Source organism: Hippocampus zosterae, chromosome 1 (assembly GCF_025434085.1).
Source record: "Hippocampus zosterae strain Florida chromosome 1, ASM2543408v3, whole genome shotgun sequence".
Classification (NCBI taxonomy): Eukaryota; Metazoa; Chordata; class Actinopteri; order Syngnathiformes; family Syngnathidae; genus Hippocampus; species Hippocampus zosterae.
This window is the reverse complement of record NC_067451.1, coordinates 32,291,092-32,310,054: the sequence shown is the minus strand read 5'-3', so window position 1 is coordinate 32,310,054 and position 18,963 is coordinate 32,291,092. Positions and strand designations below refer to the sequence as shown.

Sequence of the window (18,963 nt, the reverse complement as noted above, 5' to 3'; positions counted from 1 at the left end):
GTCTACAGCCACTTCAGGATGCAGAACACAAAGCACGGTTAAAAATTAAAAATTCACCTAAAAAAAAAATCAGTGAAACAACAAAGCCGTGAAAGATCAACTGTGTTTCAGCGAGGGATGGCTGTACTATTTGAAATTTTGAATGTTGAAAAATTGTGTGCCATTTATGAGAAAGCAAAGCCAGCTATGACCAGAGGTCGCCTGGGTGCAATCATCAGAAAACAAGCTCGAAGGAGAGGCAGCCGAGAGAAGCACAAGGCCGGTGATGATGTGTCACAGTTGTTCCATTTACATCATTAAAACCTGGAGCCTAATCCTGTAGCTACTGTAATCTCCTCATTCTGCCGCATTTTCTCTCTGCTACACCCTTTCACCATTCTCTCTCTCTCACTCTTGCTGATTTCAAATCACGCTCATGCTTTTTTCACTGTCCCTCCAGATATGCTCTCTCGGTCACACACATACACACACACACACACACACACATGCACGCAGGCACGCACGCACATTTCTAGTTTTTCAGTAAGGTCACTCCACTTGACTTACTCTTCACATTTGTGTTCATGCTATGTGTGTGTGTGTGTGTGTGTGTGTGTGTGTGTGTGTGTGTGTGTGTGTGTGTGCGTGTGCGTGTGCGCGTGCGCGTGTGCGTGCGCGCGTGTGTGTGTGCGTGTGTGTGTGTGGTCTGAACACCAACATTCAGGGTCGTCTTGCCTGATCTACCCTTGTTTTTAACGTGATAAAATCGACTTGGATAAGAGGCGAACGGCCTCAAAGATAACAGGCACAGTCCAGTTGCAATTTGGGCGGGTCCACAGCCTTATCAAGTGCTGAGAGCAATGAAAGAGTCTCCTGCACTCAGCAGCAGAGTGGCGCAGCAGTAGCGTGCTGGGCCCATAACCCAGAGGACCATGGATTGAAACAATCCTGTGCTATTTGGACTGCCCATGAGAATCGGGTGAAGTAAGCTGTAGAATTTTTTTCATGTGTTTCTTTTCGTAGGAAGACCCATGATGGGTCCTCATACCTTATAGCAGCACCAGAAGTCAATCGAAACAAAAATTCGAATGTGTCCACTTTTTGCCAAAGAAGCGTTTTATTTCACTCAAGAAGGTAGTATTGCGTTTGAAGAATGTTGGACGGATGACAGCCAAAATTTAAATGGCAGTGGTGGGATTTGAACCCACACCTCCTGAGAGACTGGAACCTAAAACCAGCTCCTTGGACCCCTCAGCCACACTACCTGTCCAACCATGTCTAAGAACTGCATCTTGTTGGCATATTGAATTAGCATCGGGACATTGTCGTGTGGTTTGAACTGCAATGTCTAGCGTAGTCTTCTCAGATCTCCCCTTGTTTTTTATGTGAAAAGCCAACTTGGATAAGAGGCGAACGGCCTCAAAGATAAGAGGCACAGTCCAGTTGCAATTTGGGCGGGTCCACAGCCTTATCAAGTGCTGAGGGCAATGAAAGAGTCTCCAGCACTCAGCAGCAGAGTGGCGCAGCGGTAGCGTACTGGGCCCATAACCCAGAGGTCGATGGATCGAAACCATCCTCTGCTATCTGGACTGCACGTGAGAATCGGGTGCAGTTATGTGAAGCAAGCTGTAGAGTTTTCTCGTGTTTCTTTTCGTAGGAAGACCCAAGATGGGTCCTCATACCTTATGGCAGCAACAGAAATCAATCGAAACAAAAATTCTAATTTGTCCACTTTTTGCCAAAGAAGCGTTTTATTTCACTCAAGAAGGCAGTATTGGGTTTGAAGAATGTTGGACGGATGACAGCCAAAATTTAAATGGCAGTGGTGGGATTTGAACCCACACCTCCTGAGAGACTGGAACCTAAATCCAGCTCTTTGGACCCCTCGGACACACTACCTGTCCAACCATGTCTAACAACTGCATCTTGTTGGCATATTGAATTAGCATCGGGACATTGCCGTGTGGTTTGAACAGCAATGTCCAGCGTAGTCTTCTCAGATCTCCCCTTGTTTTTTATGTGATAAAGCCAACTTGGATAAGAGGCGAACGGCCTCAAAGATAACAGGCACAGTCCAGTTGCAATTTGGGCGGGTCCACAGCCTTATCTAGTTCTGAGAGCAATGACAGAGTCTTTTGCGGTCAGCAGCAGAGTGGCGCAGCGGTAGCGTGCTGGGCCCATAACCCAGAGGTCGATGGATCGAAACCATCCTCTGCTGTCTGGACTGCACGTGAGAATCGGGTGCAGTTATGTGAAGCAAGCTGTAGAGTTTTCTCGTGTTTCTTTTCGTAGGAAGACCCAAGATGGGTCCTCATACCTTATGGCAGCAACAGAAATCAATCGAAACAAAAATTCTAATTTGTCCACTTTTTGCCAAAGAAGCGTTTTATTTCACTCAAGAAGGCAGTATTGGGTTTGAAGAATGTTGGACGGATGACAGCCAAAATTTAAATGGCAGTGGTGGGATTTGAACCCACACCTCCTGAGAGACTGGAACCTAAATCCAGCTCTTTGGACCCCTCGGACACACTACCTGTCCAACCATGTCTAAGAACTGCATCTTGTTGGCATATTGAATTAGCATCGGGACATTGCCGTGTGGTTTGAACAGCAATGTCCAGCGTAGTCTTCTCAGATCTCCCCTTGTTTTTTATGTGATAAAGCCAACTTGGATAAGAGGCGAACGGCCTCAAAGATAACAGGCACAGTCCAGTTGCAATTTGGGCGGGTCCACAGCCTTATCTAGTTCTGAGAGCAATGACAGAGTCTTTTTGCGGTCAGCAGCAGAGTGGCGCAGCGGTAGCGTGCTGGGCCCATAACCCAGAGGTCGATGGATCGAAACCATCCTCTGCTATCTGGACTGCACGTGAGGATTGGGTAAAGTTATGTTAAGCAAGCTGCAGATTTTTTTTCATGTTTTTCTTTTCGTAGGAAGACCCATGATGGGTCCTCATACCTTATAGCAGCAACAGAAGTCAATCGAAACAAAAATTCACATCTTAACCGTGAACTTCCCAGATATAAGCAGCACATCGACTGTTTCACCAGAGAAGGCAACATTCTAGACCACTGCTATACAACAATCAAAAATGCATACCGATCGGTCGCCCGTGCAGCATTGGGTCTTTCTGACCACAATTTAATCCACTTAATACCTACATACAGACAGAAACTCAAATGTGTTAAACCGGTTGTTAAGACTGTGAAAAAATGGACAGATGAAGCAAAGCTAGCTCTACAAGAATGCTTAGACTGCACTGATTGGGGCGTCTTTGAAACTTCAACGGGCACACTGGATGAATACACAGACACTGTAACATCATACATCAGTTTCTGTGAGGACATGTGTGTACCAACGAAGTCGTTCCGCTCCTTCAACAATAACAAGCCATGGTTTACTCCCAAACTCAGGAAAGAGAAAGAGGCCGCATCTAGAAGTGGAGATCGGGCACTGTACAAACATGCCTGAAACCAATTGACAAAGGAAATTAACATCGCAAAGAGAAGCTATGCAGAGAGGCTGAAAAACCAGTTCTCTGCTAACGACTCTGCATCTGTATGGAATGGCCTGAAAGCAATCACTAACTATAGAATGCCATCCCCCCAAACAGGGAACAATAAGGGTCTTGCTAATGAACTAAACATGTTTTTCTGCTGATTTGAAAAGGACACCCCCATTTCCCACTCACACCCTCCTCTACCAGAAACCACTCTACCTACCCCCCCCCCCCCCCACCCTCTTTTTCTCCACTACAGATCCACGAACAGGACGTGAGACGGCTCTTCAAGCAGCAAAAGATCAAGAAAGCTCCGGGGCCCGACAAAGTGTCCCCCTCCTGCCTGAAAGTCTGCGCTGACCAGCTGGCTCCGGTCTTCACACAGATCTTCAACAGATCTCTGGAGCTGTGTGAGGTCCCATCCTGCTACAAACAGTCTAGCATCATCCCAGTTCCCAAGAAATCGGCAACATCGGAACTGAACGACTATAGGTCTGTCGCCCTGACGTCTGTGGTCATGAAGTCCTTTGAACGCCTTGTGCTGAACCACCTAAAGAACGTCACTGGACCCCTGCTGGACCCTCTCCAGTTTGCCTACCGGGCAAACAGGTCTGTGGAAGACGCAGTCAACATAGGTCTGCACTACATCCTCAAGCACCTCGACAGCACAGGGACCTACGCAAGGATTCTGTTTGTGGATTTCAGCTCTGCATTCAACACCATCATCCCGGAACTCCTCACACCCAAACTACTCCACCTCGGTGTGTCCCCTACGATCTGCCAGTGGATCCTCAGCTTCCTGACGGGACGGACACAACAGGTGAGACTGGGAGCAACAAAATCATCAATACGCACCACCAGCACTGGAGCCCCACAGGGATGTGTCCTCTCGCCACTGCTCTTCTCTCTCTACACAAACGATTGCACCTCAACAGATCCAGCTGTCAAACTCATAAAGTTTGCAGACAACACCACGGTCATCGGTCTCATCAAAGACGGCGACGAGTCTGCGTACCGCCAACAAGTGGAGCAGCTGGAGCTCTGGTGCGGCCGACACAACCTCGGGCTGAACACGCTCAAGACTGTAGAGATGATCGTGGACTTCAGGAAACATTCTTCTCCTCAGTTGCCCCTCACACTATCCAACTGCCCTGTGTCAACCGTCGAGACCTTCAAGTTCCTGGGAATCACAGTGTCCCAGGACATGAAGTGGGAAGTCAACACCATCTCCATCCTGAAAAGGGCCCGGCAGCGGATGTACTTCCTGAGGCTGCTGAGGAAGCATGGCCTGCCACAGGAGGTGCTACGACAGTTCTACACGGCAGTCATCGAATCAATCCTGTGTTCTTCCATCACGGTTTGGTTTGGGGCCGCCACAAAAAAGGACAAAATCCGACTTCAACGGACAGTTAGGACAGCAGAAAAAATCGTTGGCACCGCCCTACCCACTCTTGAGGACTTGCACACTGCAAGAATCAAGACAAGGGCACGGAAAATCCTCCTGGATCCCCCGCACCCTGCCCACCACCTTTTTCAGCCACTCCCCTCAGGCAGACGCTACAGATCCATGCGCACCAAATCCAGTAGACACTTAAACAGCTTCTTCCCTCTAGCCATTAACTCCTTAAACAGTCACTGACATAGTCACTCTTCTTGCACCACAAAATGGTACTACAAAACTACTGGTATACTCTAAAATGGTTCAATGATTTTGTTGTTTACGATGATACTAGTGCAGTGTGTTATACCGGAGACAAATTCCTTGTGTGTTCTACATACTTGGCCAATAAAGATGATTCTGATTCTGATTCTGAGGAAGACCCATGATCGGTCCTCATACCTTATGGCAGCAACAGAAGTCAATCGAAACAATAATTCAAATTTGTCCACTTTTTGCCAAAAGCTGAATTTTATTTCACTCAGGAAGGTTGTCTTGGGCACAAAGAATGTTGGACAGGATGACAGCCAAATATTAAATGGCAGTGGTGGGATTTGAACCCACACCTCGTGAGAGACTGGAGCCTTAATCCAGCGCCTTAGACCGCTCGGCCACACTACCTGTCAAGTTTTATCTGAGAACTCCATCTTGTTGGCATATTGAATTAGCATTCGGACATTGCCGTGTGGTTTGAACAGCAACGTCCAGCATAGTCTTCTCAGATCTCCCCTTGTTTTTTATGTGATAAAGACAACTTGGATAAGATGCGAACGGCCTCAAAGATAACAGACACAGTCCAGTTGCAATTTGGGCGGGTCCACAGCCTTATCAAGTGCTGAGGGCAATGAAAGAGTCTCCAGCACTCAGCAGCAGAGTGGCGCAGCGGTAGCGTGCTGGGCCCATAACCCAGAGGTCGATGGATTGAAACCGTCCTCTCCTATCTGGACTGCACGTGAGAATCAGGTGCAGTTATGTGAAGCAAGCTGTACAGTTTTTTCATGTGTTTCTTTTCGTAGGAAGACCCATGATGGGTCCTCATACCTTATGGCAGCAACAGAAATCAATCGAAACAATAATTCAAATTGGTCCACTTTTAGCCAAAAGCAGTATTTTACTTCACTCAAGAAGGTAATCTTGGGCTCGAAGAATGTTGAACGGATGACAGCCAAAATTTAAACAGGAGTGTTTGGATTGAACCCACGCCTCCTGAGAGACTGGAGCCTAAATCCAGTGACTTGGAACACTGGGCCAAACTACCTGTCCAGCTATGTCTAAGAACTGCACCTTGTTGGCATATTGAATTAGCATTGGGGCATTGCCGTGTGGTTTGAACAGCAACGTCCAGTGTAGGCTTCTCAGATCTCCACTTGTTTTTTATGCGATAAAGCCAACTTGGATAAGATGCGAACGGCCTCAAAGATAACAGGCACAGTCCAGTTGCAATTTGGGCGGGTCCACAGCCTTATCTAGTTCTGAGAGCAATGAAAGAGTCTTTTGCGGTCAGCAGCAGAGTGGGGCAGCGGTAGCGTGCTGGGCCCATAACCCAGAGGTCGATGGATCGAAACCATCCTCTGCTATCTCGACTGCACGTGAGAATTTGGTAAATTTATGCAAAGCAAGCTGTAGAGTTTTTTTCATGTGTTTCTTTCGAAGGAAGACCCATGATGGGTCCTCATACCTTATGGCAGCAACAGAAGTCAATCGAAACACTAATTCAAATTTGTCCACTTTTTGCCAAAAGCTGAATTTTATTTCAGTCAGGAAGGTTGTCTTGGGCACAAAGAATGTTGGACAGGATGACAGCCAGATATTGAGTGGCAGTGGTGGGATTTGAACCCACGCCTCGTGAGAGACTGGAGCCTTAACCCAGCGCCTTAGACCGCTCAGCCACACTACCTGCCACAGGTCATCAAAAAACTCAATTTGTTTGGTTTGGTTTGGTTTGTTTATTGAACAAAACATATACAGTAATAATTTGACAGAAAATAAGGTAGATAAAAAAGTAAAAGAAAGAAATCAGTCTTCATTCAACACAGTTATTATGTTCAAGGGAGTAGGATGAAGTAAAAAAACTTATCTAGTCCTACCCCGTTATGTGTTTATATCTACTAAATCATTTTCAAATCAATCAGAAAAGAAAAAGTAATAAGAAGTCTCCATTAAGGCTCATACTTTTACCCTTAACCGTGATATTTTCACAACTTTTGGTTTGTATCGGGATTATATACATCCTCACCCTGGCACTCTTGTGTCAATTTTCTCTTGTATTCATAATGGATATTGCAATACCTTTCTCTATTTATCAACTTAGTTCTGATTTATCATTATATTTAATGTTTAGAATTTATCATTTTAACTCTGATTGGTGTAGGTTGTTTGTACTATTTTTTTGAATTTGTTTTTGAACTCAGCAAGCGATTTACTCATTTTTAGGTCCGTTTCGAGATTATTCCACAGATGAACACCTTTGCTAGATACACTTCTTTGCTTGATGTTTGTTCTTGTTTTGAGTTTTTTGAATAAGTTGGTACCTCTTAATTCATAGTTGCTTTCTCAAATTTCAAAAAACTTCTGAATGTTTTGGCAGAGCAGGTGTGCTTTGTACATTAATTGGGCGATTTTAAAGTCAACCAGGTCATAAAATTTCATCGTATTTAATAAATAGTGGATTTGTGGGTTCCGTATATTTTGATCTATTAATAATTCGAATTGCTTTTTTTGTAGTTTGAGAATAGGGAATGTGTTTGTTTTGCAGGCATTTCCCCATATTTCCACACAGTAGGTCATGTATGGTAATAATAATGAAGTGTATAATGTGTACAAGGATCTCTTATTTAGCACTTCCTTGGTTTTGTAGAGGATCCCTACGGTCTTGGCTGTTTTTCTTTTTACGTTATCGATATGTGGTTTCCAACATAGTTTTGAGTCTATTACTAATTTGAGAAACTTGGTTTCATACGCTCTTTCTATTTCAATTGAGTTTACCATAATTTTAGCTTGGTGTTTGATTGGTCTTGTGCCAAAAACAATTGACTTCGATTTTTTCAGGTTAAGTGACAATTTATTTCTGTCGAACCAGTTTTTTAATTTGTTTAATTCGTTTTCTACGGTTGTCAGGAGCTGTTTCAGATTTATTCCAGAACAGTAGAAAGTTGTATCATCAGCAAATAGGACACATTTAAATAGTTTTGAGACCTTGCAGATATCATTTATATATATGATGAATAGTTTTGGACCAAGCACTGACCCCTGAGGAACTCCGTGAGTGATTTTCAGTTGATTCGTTTTTTTATTGTTGAGTTGCACGTACTGATATCTGTTTTCTAAATAACTTTTTATCCATTTATAAGTTACACCTCTAATGCCATATCTTTCTAGTTTTTTCAATAATATACTGTGATCTATTGTGTCAAAAGCTTTTTTTAGATCTAGGAAAACCCCAACAGTAAATTCTTTGTTGTCTATATTAGTGGCTATTGCTTCCACAAACTCCATAACTGCCATTGAGGTGGTCCGTTTTTCCCTGAAGCCATATTGATTCTCACTTAACAGCGCATGCTTTTGTATAAAACTATCAAGTCTGCGAGAAAATAGTTTTTCTAATATTTTTGAAAATTGTGGTAGTAGTGATATTGGTCTATAATTTGTAAACAGATGTTTTTCTCCACTTTTATAGATTGGAATAACTTTAGCAATTTTCATTTTTGATGGAAAGATACCAGCTTTGAATGACAGGTTGCATATGTGTGTGAAAGGTCGCACTACATATTCTATAATCTGCTTGATTATTGTCATATCAATATTAAAGCAATCAGTTGACTTTTTATTTTTAAAAGTTTTTATAATATTTGATACTTCTTCTTGTTTTACTGCAGTAAGGAACATCGTGGAGGAGTTTTTTTCTACATATCTATCCACTTCAAACAGGTCTGTTGGATCAGGAATTTGTTTTGCTAGGTTACTGCCGATGTTGACAAAATACTCATTAAATTCAGTTGCTATTTCTGCAGTTTTTTCCAAAATAGTATTTTTGCCTTTGATAAAATACTCTGGATAATCCATTTTTTTAGGACTATTTCTGATTACTTGGTTAAGTATTGTCCATATTTCTTGTGTGTTACCTTTATTCTGCTCTAATAGTGCATGATAATGATCTCTTTTACTGGTTCTTATAATATTTACTAATTTATTTTTATAGGTCTTATATTTTTTTTCTGCTTCTTCAGTTCTGAATTTTAAAAACAATTTATATAAATTGTTTTTCTTTTTACATGCGTTTTCTATGCCTTTCGTTATCCATGGCTTACTTGGGTCTTTATACTTTTTGGAAACTTTAGTTAATGGAAAATGTTTATCATATAAGAAGATTATGGTAGACTGAAATACTTCAAACGCTGTATTTGGGTCTTCGTTTGAGTAGACCTCGGTCCAGTTTTGTTTTTCTAGGTCTTGCTTAAAGGCATCGATGGAACGTTGGGTTCTTAGTCTTATTTCTGTTATACGAGTTGTTGATTTAGCTTTTCTATCAAAATAATTATGAAAAACTGCAAAAACAGGCAGGTGGTCACTTATGTCATTAATGAGAAGTCCACTTTCCATTTTATGATCAATCTTATTTATAAATATGTTATCTATTAATGTGGCCGTGTCAACTGTTATTCTGCTAGGTTTCAGGATTACTGGGAAAAAGCTGTTGCTGTACATAATATTTATGAAGTCAGTTGTTTTTTTGTGTCTATTTGGGTTTAATAAGTCAATGTTAAAGTCACCACATATTATTCGTGTTTTCTTATCGTTGTAGTAACTGAGCATATCTGTTAGTTTTTTATTGAATGTGTCAATACATGTACCTGGTGTACTATAGATGCAACTTATGATGATATTTGATGCCTTTTTATTATGTATTTCAATGGTTAGACATTCCATTAGGTTTTCTATTGTGTTTGTCAATCTCTCGATTTTACTGCATTTAAGTGCTTTGTCCACATATATTGCAACCCCCCCTCCTTTTTGTTTTCTCTATTAGTTGCAAACATTTCATAACCTTCTATTTCCATTTCAGTTGTTTTATCTTCATCAAGCCAAGTTTCTGATATGGCAATTATTTTAAATTTATTGAATTTAGTCAGGTATTCTTTAATTTTTGTGAAGTTTTTATAGAGACTTCTACTGTTTAAGTGTATTACCGAAAGTGCATTTTCCAATTTTATATTAGTGTTGAATTGTTCATCCAGGTAATAGTCAGAGTTTGTTACCCTTTGTTTGTTGTTGAAGAAGTTATTGTCTGGGTCCAAATTGTTCTCGGGATCGAATGGCTTATAGTCAATATCTTCAAAGGGTTGGAAGTTCATGTTTTTGGGATGTGAATTTCCCGCTCCCACACGGTCGTCGTTGGTTCTGTTGAGGAATGGGAGCTGTCAATTTGCTCTTGGCCCTTCCTTGGTTACAGATTCTTTTATCTCTCTATAAGGTGGAAGAAGACCCAACACCACGTAGTCTTTTCTTCAGTTTATCGCAACGCAACACGAATCGATTCGGGCTCCTGTGAGTCTCAGATTTCATCAGGAAGCCCCGAAGAAACACATTCATGAGATTATATAGAGACAATATGATAATGAGAGGCGGGGAGGTACGCCTCTCATGCAAATCCCGAAACAAAGAAAGTAACATGTCATCTGACCCGGTGTGGCCGGAGGAAGCCAGGAGCGGTGAGGTGAGACCAGACCACCACTACCCCCCATTTGGTGCGATGGCAGGAACAAAGATACCGGAGACAACAGCTCCTCTAAAAACATGTCCCGCGGAGGGGGGCCCCAGAAGTGGTGGGGGTCGAGGGCACTAAAGTTGATTGTAATAACATTGAGCAGGAAATACCTTCAACCGCATTTGTACATTGTTTCTTTCAGTGTCTGAACAAACACAACCAACAGGAAGGAACAACACCATAACCAAGTAAAAAGCAGAAATAAGGAAGATCAAGCAAAGTTCGATCTTGATATGATGACAAAGTATAGACCACTGCTGCTGGTCACAGATCTTGAGATTAGGGTTCCTCTTTGAGGGCACTTGAGAGCCTTCAGGGACTTTTATGAGGAAGTGGAGGCAATAAAAACCCTTGGGGGGCTGTTAATTAACCAAAGGGAAATGGGCTCTAAACTTCACAGTACATTCTTTGTTTTAACTACTTCAGCAGATGTTCAGGAGAGAGACTAGTGTCAATAGTTCTCATACCAAGATGAAATTCAACAATGTTCTACTACTACTTCTAGCGGAATAATTCCTTAACAGTTCCCTCGCTGTCGTCGCTCGCTCTCTCACCGTCATCACTGGGTCCCTCGTGGTCACTGGCTCCCTTGCGGTCGTCGCCGACTCCCTCACGCTCGCCGGCTGGCTGCCTCCCGGCTCTCTCACGCGCGATGGCTGGTTGTCTCCCGGCTGCCTCAGGCTCACCGTCTCCCGGCTCGCTCGCGGTCACTGGCTCCCCTGCAGTCGTCGCTGGTTCCCTCTCGGTCGTCTCTCGCTCCCTTGCGGTCGTCGTTGGCTCTCTCACGGTGGTCGCAGGCTGGTTGTCTCCAAGCTTCCTCACGGTCGCTGGCTTCCCTGCAGTCGTCGCTGGCTTCCTCGCGGTCATCACTGGCTCCCTCACGGTCGGTCGTTGCCGGCTGCCTCGCGGTCGGTCGGTCTTGAAAAAGTTATTGTCCGGGTCCAAGTTGTTCTCAGGGTCAAACATCTTGTGGTCAGTAGTGTTGGAGGTCATCAAAGGGTTGGTAGGGTCATCAAAGGATTCGAAGTCCATGTTTTTTGGTATGTGAATTTCCTGCTTCAGTAGGGTCAGAGTTTTTATTGTCGGGTGGTGAAAAATTCTCAGTATGCTGCTTGATGGTGTTGAACTCGAGCCTGTTGTGTTGGAGTACTGGTGCGGGGGTGGACAATAAGTTTGTTATGTCTTAAGTAGGCAGTTTCCCCTCTGTCACGTGCAGCTTTTAATTTTGGGAGGAGCTCTTTTCTTTTTTGTCGTACGGCATCTGTAAAGTCTTCGTTAATGTAGATGTTGGAGCCTTTTAAATATTTTGCATTTTGTAGGATCCTTGATCTGTCCTTGTATCTTAGAAATTTCACCACAACTGGCCTTGGTCGAGGTCTTCCAGGGTCTTGTCTTCCTGTGCGGTGAGCTCTCTCCACCTCAATTTGCCCCTGTATCAGCAGTTTCTCCTTAAGGATTTTTTGAACTTTTTCCTCTGTTTCAGTCCACGTTTCTCCCGGTTTTTCCTCAATTCCATCAATTACTAAGTTGTTTCTTCTTGACTGTCCTTCCAAGTAGTCCACCTTGTCCGTTAATACAAGCATGCCGTCACATACTTTGTAGAATTCCGTTTGCATGTCTTTGGAATGGCCAGTTTGACAGATTAGATTTTTTTTAATGTCGTCTACCTCTTTTTGGGTAAAGTTGATGCTGGTTTTTATTTCTTGGACTTCCCTGGTAAAAGTGTCAAGTCGTGAGTTTGTTGAGTCTATTATCATCTTGACAAATCCTTTGAAATTTTCCTGTTGTTGTTGCAAGAGCGCCGTAAAAAGTTCTTTTTGTTGCTGGAGTAATTCATTTACTTGAGTGAGGGTCAGGGAATCCTCTTCCTGCTTTGTGTCTTGCTTCTGTTTGGGTGGCATTTTGTCGGGTCTCGTTGCTAGCCGGTTGTATGCTAGTTTGTGACGTGTCCAGTAGGCTTGCTGCTGGGTGTTTCTAACGTGGCAAGTGGGTTTACCGGCTCCCTCACGCTCGCTGGCGTTTGGTTGGTTGGTCTCTGGTCGTGGGTTCCAGCTGCGTAGCGACTTTTCGCAGTTAGCTTCCGTGCTAACGTCCGCGGTTAGCTTCCGTGCTAACCAGCTAGCGTTTCGTCCAGCCCCCTCTTCACGTCGCCAATTTCTACACACGCGCTGCCACCATGTTTCGCTCTGTTCTTTACTTTCAAATGTGGGAAAGCTTCACACGAGAGAAATGTTGACTTTACTGTTGCTGTTGCTGCTCCTTTCCGCTCGGCAATGCGTAGCAACTCACGTGACGTGACGTCACCAGATGAACCTTACTTGGTCTCCGAGGAACAACTACAACTGTGCTGCGATTCACTCAGTTATTTAATACAGTTGTAATACTGTATTAAATAAGAAGGGACATCGTGTATGTGTGGTCTGAACACCAACATTCAGGGTCGTCTTATCTGATCTACCCTTGTTTTTAATGTGATAAAGTCAACTTGCAAAAGAGGCGAACGGCCTCAAAGACAACCAGCACAGTCCAGGTGCAATTTGGGCGGGTCCACAGCTTTGTCAAGCGCTGAGCATAATGAAAGAGTCTCTTGCACTCAGCAGCAGAGTGGTGCAGTGGTAGCGTGCTGGGCCCAAAACCCAGAGGTCGATGGATCGAAACCATCCTCTGCTGTCTGGACTGCCCATGAGAATCAGGTGAGCTTATGTGAAGCAAGCTGTAGAATTCATTTCATGTGTTGCTTTTCAAAGGAAGACCCATGATGGGTCCTCAGACCTTAGGGGAGCAACACATGTCAATCGAAACAAAAATTCCAATTTGTCCACTTCTGGCCAAATGCAGCATTTTAGTTCACTCAAGAAGGTAATGTTGGACGGATGACAGCCAAATATTAAATGGCAGTGGTGGGATTCGAACCCACGCCTCGTGAGAGACTGGAGCCTTAATCCAGCGCCTTAGACCGCACGGCCACACTACCTAACACAGGTCATCAAAAAACTCATTTTGTTGGAATACTGTATTAAATAAGTGGACATCTCTGTGTGTGTGTGTGGTCTGAAAACCAACATTCAGGGTCGTCTTATCTGATCTACCCTTGTTTTTAATGTGATAAAGTCAACTTGCAAAAGAGGCGAACGGCCTCAAAGACAACCAGCACAGTCCAGGTGCAATTTGGGCGGGTCCACAGCTTTGTCAAGCGCTGAGCGTAATGAAAGAGTCTCCAGCTTTCAGCAGCAGAGTGGCGCAGCGGTAGCGCGCTGGGCCCATAACCTAGAGGTCGATGGAACGAAACCATTCTTTGCTGTCTGGACTGCCCACGAGAATCAGGTTACTCATGTGAAGCAAGCTGTAGAATTCCCTTCATGTATTGCTTTTCGAAGGAAGACCCATGATGGGTCCTCATACCTTATAGCAGCAACAGAAGTCAATCAAAACAATAATTCAAATTTGTCCACTTTTAGCCAAAAGCAGCATTTTACTTCACTCAGAAAGGTAATCTTGGGGCTCGAAGAATGTTGGACGGATGACAGCCAAAATTTAAATGGCAGTGGTGGGATTTGAACCCACAACTCCTGAGAGACTGGAACCTAAATCCAGCTACTTGGACCCCTCGGCCACACCACCTGTGCAACCATGTCTAAGAACTGCATCTTGTTGGCATATTGAATTAGCATCGGGACATTGCCGTGTGGTTTGAACAGCAATGTCCAGCGTAGTCTTCTCAGATCTCCCCTTGTTTTTTATGTGAAAAGCCAACTTGGATAAGAGGCGAACGGCCTCAAAGATAACAGGCACAGTCCAGTTGCAATTTGGGTGGGTCCACAGCCTCATCAAGTGCTGAGAGCAATGAAAGAGTCTCCTGCACTCAGCAGCAGAGTGGCGCAGTGGTAGTGTGCTGGGCCCATAACCTAGAGGTCGATGGATCGAAACCGTCCTCTGCTATCTCGACTGCACGTGAGAATTTGGTAAAGTTATGCAAAGCAAGCTGTAGATTTTTTTTCATGTGTTTCTTTCGAAGGAAGACCCATGATGGGTCCTCATACCTTATGGCAGCAACAGAAGTCAATCGAAACAAGAATTCAAATTTGTCCACTTTTTGCCAAAAGCTGAATTTTATTTCACTCAGGAAGGTTGTCTTGGGCACAAAGAATGTTGGACAGGATGACAGCCAAATATTAAATGGCAGTGGTGGGATTTGAACCCACGCCTGATGAGAGACTGGAGCCTTAATCCAGTGCCTTAGACCGCTCGGCCACACTACCTGTCAAGTTATATCTAAGAACTCCACCTTGTTGGCATATTGAATTAGCATTCGGACATTGCCGTATGGTTTGAACAGCAACGTCCAGCGTAGTCTTCTCAGATCTCCCCTTGTTTTCTATGTGATAAAGCCAACTTGGATAAGATGTGAACGGCCTCAAAGATAACAGGCACAGTCCAGTTGCAATTTGGATGGGTCCACAGCCTTATCAAGTGCTGAGAGCAATGAAAGAGTCTCCTACACTCAGCAGCAGAGTGGGGCAGTGGTAGCGTGCTGGGCCCATAACCCAGAGGTCGATGGACCGAAACCATCCTCTGCTATCTGGACTGCACGTGAAAATCGGGTAAAGTTATGTGAAGTAAGCTGCACAATTTGTTTCTTTTCGAAGGAAGACCCATGATGGGTCTTCATACCTTATGGCAGCAAGAGAAGTCAATCGAAACATTAATTCAAATTAGTCCACTTTTTGCCAAAGAAGCGTTTTATTTCACTCAAGAAGGTATTCTTGGGTTTGAAGAATGTTGGACGGATGTCAGCCAAAATTTAAATGGCAGTGGTGGGATTTGAACCCACACCTCCTGAGAGACTGGAACCTAAATCAAGCTCCTTGGACAAATGGGCCACACGACCTGTCCAAACATGGCTAAGAACTGCACCTTATTGGCATATTGAATTAGCATTGGGACATTGCCGTGTGGTTTGAACAGCAACGTCCAGCGTAGTCTTCTCAGATCTCCCCTTGTTTTTTATGCAATAAAGCCAACTTGGATAAGATGCGAACGGCCTCAAAGATAACAGGCACAGTCCAGTTGCAATTTGGGCGGGTCCACAGCCTTATCAAGTGCTGAGGGCAATGAAAGAGTCTCCAGCACTCAGCAGCAGAGTGGCGCAGCGGTAGCGTACTGGGCCCATAACCCAGAGGTCGATGGATCGAAACCATCCTCTGCTATCTGGACTGCACGTGAGAATCGGGTGCAGTTATGTGAAGCAAGCTGTAGAGTTTTCTCGTGTTTCTTTTCGTAGGAAGACCCAAGATGGGTCCTCATACCTTATGGCAGCAACAGAAATCAATCGAAACAAAAATTCTAATTTGTCCACTTTTTGCCAAAGAAGCGTTTTATTTCACTCAAGAAGGCAGTATTGGGTTTGAAGAATGTTGGACGGATGACAGCCAAAATTTAAATGGCAGTGGTGGGATTTGAACCCACACCTCCTGAGAGACTGGAACCTAAATCCAGCTCCTTGGACCCCTCGGACACACTACCTGTCCAACCATGTCTAAGAACTGCATCTTGTTGGCATATTGAATTAGCATCGGGACATTGCCATGTGGTTTGAACAGCAACGTCCAGCGTAGTCTTCTCAGATCTCCCCTTGTTTTTTATGTGATAAAGCCAACTTGGATAAGAGCCGAACGGCCTCAAAGATAACAGGCACAGTCCATCCTCTGCTATTTGGACTGCACGTGAGAATCGGGTAAAGTTATGTGAAGCAAGCTGTAGAATTTTTTTCATGTGTTGCTTTTCGAAGGAAGACCCATGATGGGTCCTCATACCTTATGGCAGCAACAGAAGTCAATCGAAACAATAATTCAAATTTGTCCACTTTTAGCCAAAAGCAGCATTTTACTTCACTCAAGAAGGTAATCTTGGGCTCGAAGAATGTTGGACGTATCACAGCCAAGAAATAAATGGTAGTGGTGGGATTTGAACCCACGCCTCCTGAGAGACTGGAGCCTAAATCCAGCACCTTGGACCGCTCGGTCACACTACCTGTCCAACTATGTCTAAGAACTGCACCTTGTTGGCATATTGAATTAGCATTGGGACGTGTGGTCTGAACAGCAACTTCCAACGTAGTCTTCTCAGATCTCCCCTTGTTTTTTATGTGATAAAGCCAACTTGGATAAAATGCGAACGGCCTCAAAGATAACAGGCACAGTCCAGTTGCAAGGGCATAAAGGTGTCTGTGTGTGTGTGTGTGTGTGTGTGTGTGTGTGTGTGTGTGTGTGTGTGTGTGTGTGTGTGTGTGTGTGTGTGTGTGTGTGTGTGTGTGTAAAATATTCTCTTCTTTCCCACAATTTGTCAATCCTTTAACATCTTGGATATTAAGTAAGGGATATAGAGCAGTGCACTGTTGTGTACCCCATTCCTTGCCCAGTTCCAGCACAGGTTAAGCAGGATAAGATGATGGATAGATCATGCGTAAGTCTGTGCACTCCGGCTGGTTCCTATAGCAGAAGAGTCAACTCAGTAGCCAGTGCTTGAAAAATATCATGTAGCTTAGTGGGCCTGCATGTGCGGAACATTTTCTTTTGTTGCTGTTTTGCATAGCTGCCGTGGGATCGCATCCGTTTGCCGTGCATGGGAATTATCGAGCACCAAATATAGAAGCAAATTTCAAACAGGCTGTTCCTCCTGCAGGAGAATTATGTATTTATAAGAGCTGGTAATAATGGTTCAAACTCACAGGAGCGGTGTAATGGCTCTCATAGTAGTAGCTCATTTTATGTTGTTTCCGCAGTTGCTCTTTATGGCTTTCAAAATGTTCGAATTGTTTACTCCACAGCAATAAATGACATGCTGACACGACCATCTGCTGTCAAAATGCACAGAAGCGAGTCAGTCAATGTAGCTTTGCACGTGTTTCTATTTAATGTCCGGCATCAGTGCTGCCTTGCTGGCTTGTGTCTGGTCTCATTGCAATGGAAAATGGGAGCAATCTTGGTGCATTGTACTTACATTTAAAAAAGGTTTCTGCGTTTTCATGTCATTTCAAGGAAATATGATACAGTGCAAATTGTTTATCTGCTATTTATCTGCTATATCAAATCAATTAGCTTAAAATAATAGGACACAAAACGTATCATCGTTAGCTCATCAATCCCTGTCGGCATTTTCGTGCTTCGTGAGTTTTCTTGTGGACAGTTTTAGCGTCTTCAATGAACATAAACGTGAAAGCGAGTGTACACTTTATGCCCCCTTGTCCAACTTCCATGCTTCTCAACAGAATCGTGCATTCTCTATAATTTGAAGAGGAAAACTGGGAGTGTGTTTTTGCTTTGGTGGCACTCACCTTGGAAATTTTTCGGACAAACCTGCATTGTGACAGTTGCCGAGGATAGATGCTTCAAAAATCCCTGGAATCGCGGCATCCATATAAAAAAGGCGTCTACAATGGCTTATGCCACAACCCTGTTTCATGGATCCGGAAATGTTGGCATTCATTTGTGCAGTAGATTTACTCTGAGCAAAAAACAGATGCAGCACCTCATAATTAGTCATTACCGAGTTCATGATAAATTACCGGGAACTTCCTTGTTAGCTTGAAGACATTGTGTCCCATTGAGCAGGAACAGCACAATGATAATCCTTGACTGCACCACGCAGATGTTATGTTAGTTGAATCATTTCCTGAACTGCACACACTCTTGTTTGATGCACCAAACAAACACCAGAGGCTACAGTCGAGTACTTCCACTTTTAAGAGTGATCAAAAACCTCCCGTAGCCAATTGAGGATGGTGATTGCTTTTGTGAGCAGATAATAGCGTGTTCATGAAGAAAATGCCATTCTTGTTGGCACTGCATTGTTTGGGAGGCACATTTGAGTCTTCCAACAGGCAAAGTTCATGCATTTTTTATGTGACCTAGCACACTGTGGCCCATATATTTCAGATAAAACCCAAATGTAAGAAAATGAAGTAGAATCTAATTGCCTACGCAGAATCCCCAGTGATATCTGTCAGAACATTAAAACAATGTATTTCACGATAACAGAGACCTTCATGCAGTTTCCCATGTCAGGATTTCATCCAACAGCATATTTTGCTCTTATAATTAATTCAATATAATGTTAACCAGCCAGCTTTATAAAGCCCCAATTTGATTCCTGGCTTATTTAGCACATTGAGGAAAAAGCCTCATTTGGGAGATGTAAATACAGAAGCGGAATTCAGCATTCAGAGACACAGTCGGAAGACAAAAATGAACAAAACACACTGACGTGAACAAAACTGGGACACGCAT

General features: G+C 43.7%; 8 non-coding genes across 8 annotated transcripts; 1 reads left to right on the top strand and 7 right to left on the bottom strand.

Annotated features, from left to right (window-relative positions):
- Nucleotides 1-1,796: 1,796 nt before the first annotated feature.
- Nucleotides 1,797-1,878, bottom strand: trnal-uag (transfer RNA leucine (anticodon UAG)). Its single transcript has one exon. It is a non-coding gene; the product is annotated as a tRNA-Leu (tRNA).
- Nucleotides 1,879-2,431: 553 nt separating this feature from the next.
- trnal-uag (transfer RNA leucine (anticodon UAG)) lies at nucleotides 2,432-2,513 on the bottom strand. Its single transcript has one exon. It is a non-coding gene; the product is annotated as a tRNA-Leu (tRNA).
- A 2,940-nt stretch (nucleotides 2,514-5,453) lies between these two features.
- On the bottom strand, nucleotides 5,454-5,535 carry trnal-aag (transfer RNA leucine (anticodon AAG)). The gene has a single exon. It is a non-coding gene; the product is annotated as a tRNA-Leu (tRNA).
- A 7,741-nt stretch (nucleotides 5,536-13,276) lies between these two features.
- trnal-caa (transfer RNA leucine (anticodon CAA)) lies at nucleotides 13,277-13,348 on the top strand. Its single transcript has one exon. It is a non-coding gene; the product is annotated as a tRNA-Leu (tRNA).
- Nucleotides 13,349-13,570: 222 nt separating this feature from the next.
- trnal-aag (transfer RNA leucine (anticodon AAG)) lies at nucleotides 13,571-13,652 on the bottom strand. Its single transcript has one exon. It is a non-coding gene; the product is annotated as a tRNA-Leu (tRNA).
- Nucleotides 13,653-14,855: 1,203 nt separating this feature from the next.
- trnal-aag (transfer RNA leucine (anticodon AAG)) lies at nucleotides 14,856-14,937 on the bottom strand. Its single transcript has one exon. It is a non-coding gene; the product is annotated as a tRNA-Leu (tRNA).
- A 1,182-nt stretch (nucleotides 14,938-16,119) lies between these two features.
- Nucleotides 16,120-16,201, bottom strand: trnal-uag (transfer RNA leucine (anticodon UAG)). The gene has a single exon. It is a non-coding gene; the product is annotated as a tRNA-Leu (tRNA).
- A 426-nt stretch (nucleotides 16,202-16,627) lies between these two features.
- On the bottom strand, nucleotides 16,628-16,709 carry trnal-uag (transfer RNA leucine (anticodon UAG)). The gene has a single exon. It is a non-coding gene; the product is annotated as a tRNA-Leu (tRNA).
- Between the last annotated feature and the right edge of the window lie 2,254 nt (nucleotides 16,710-18,963).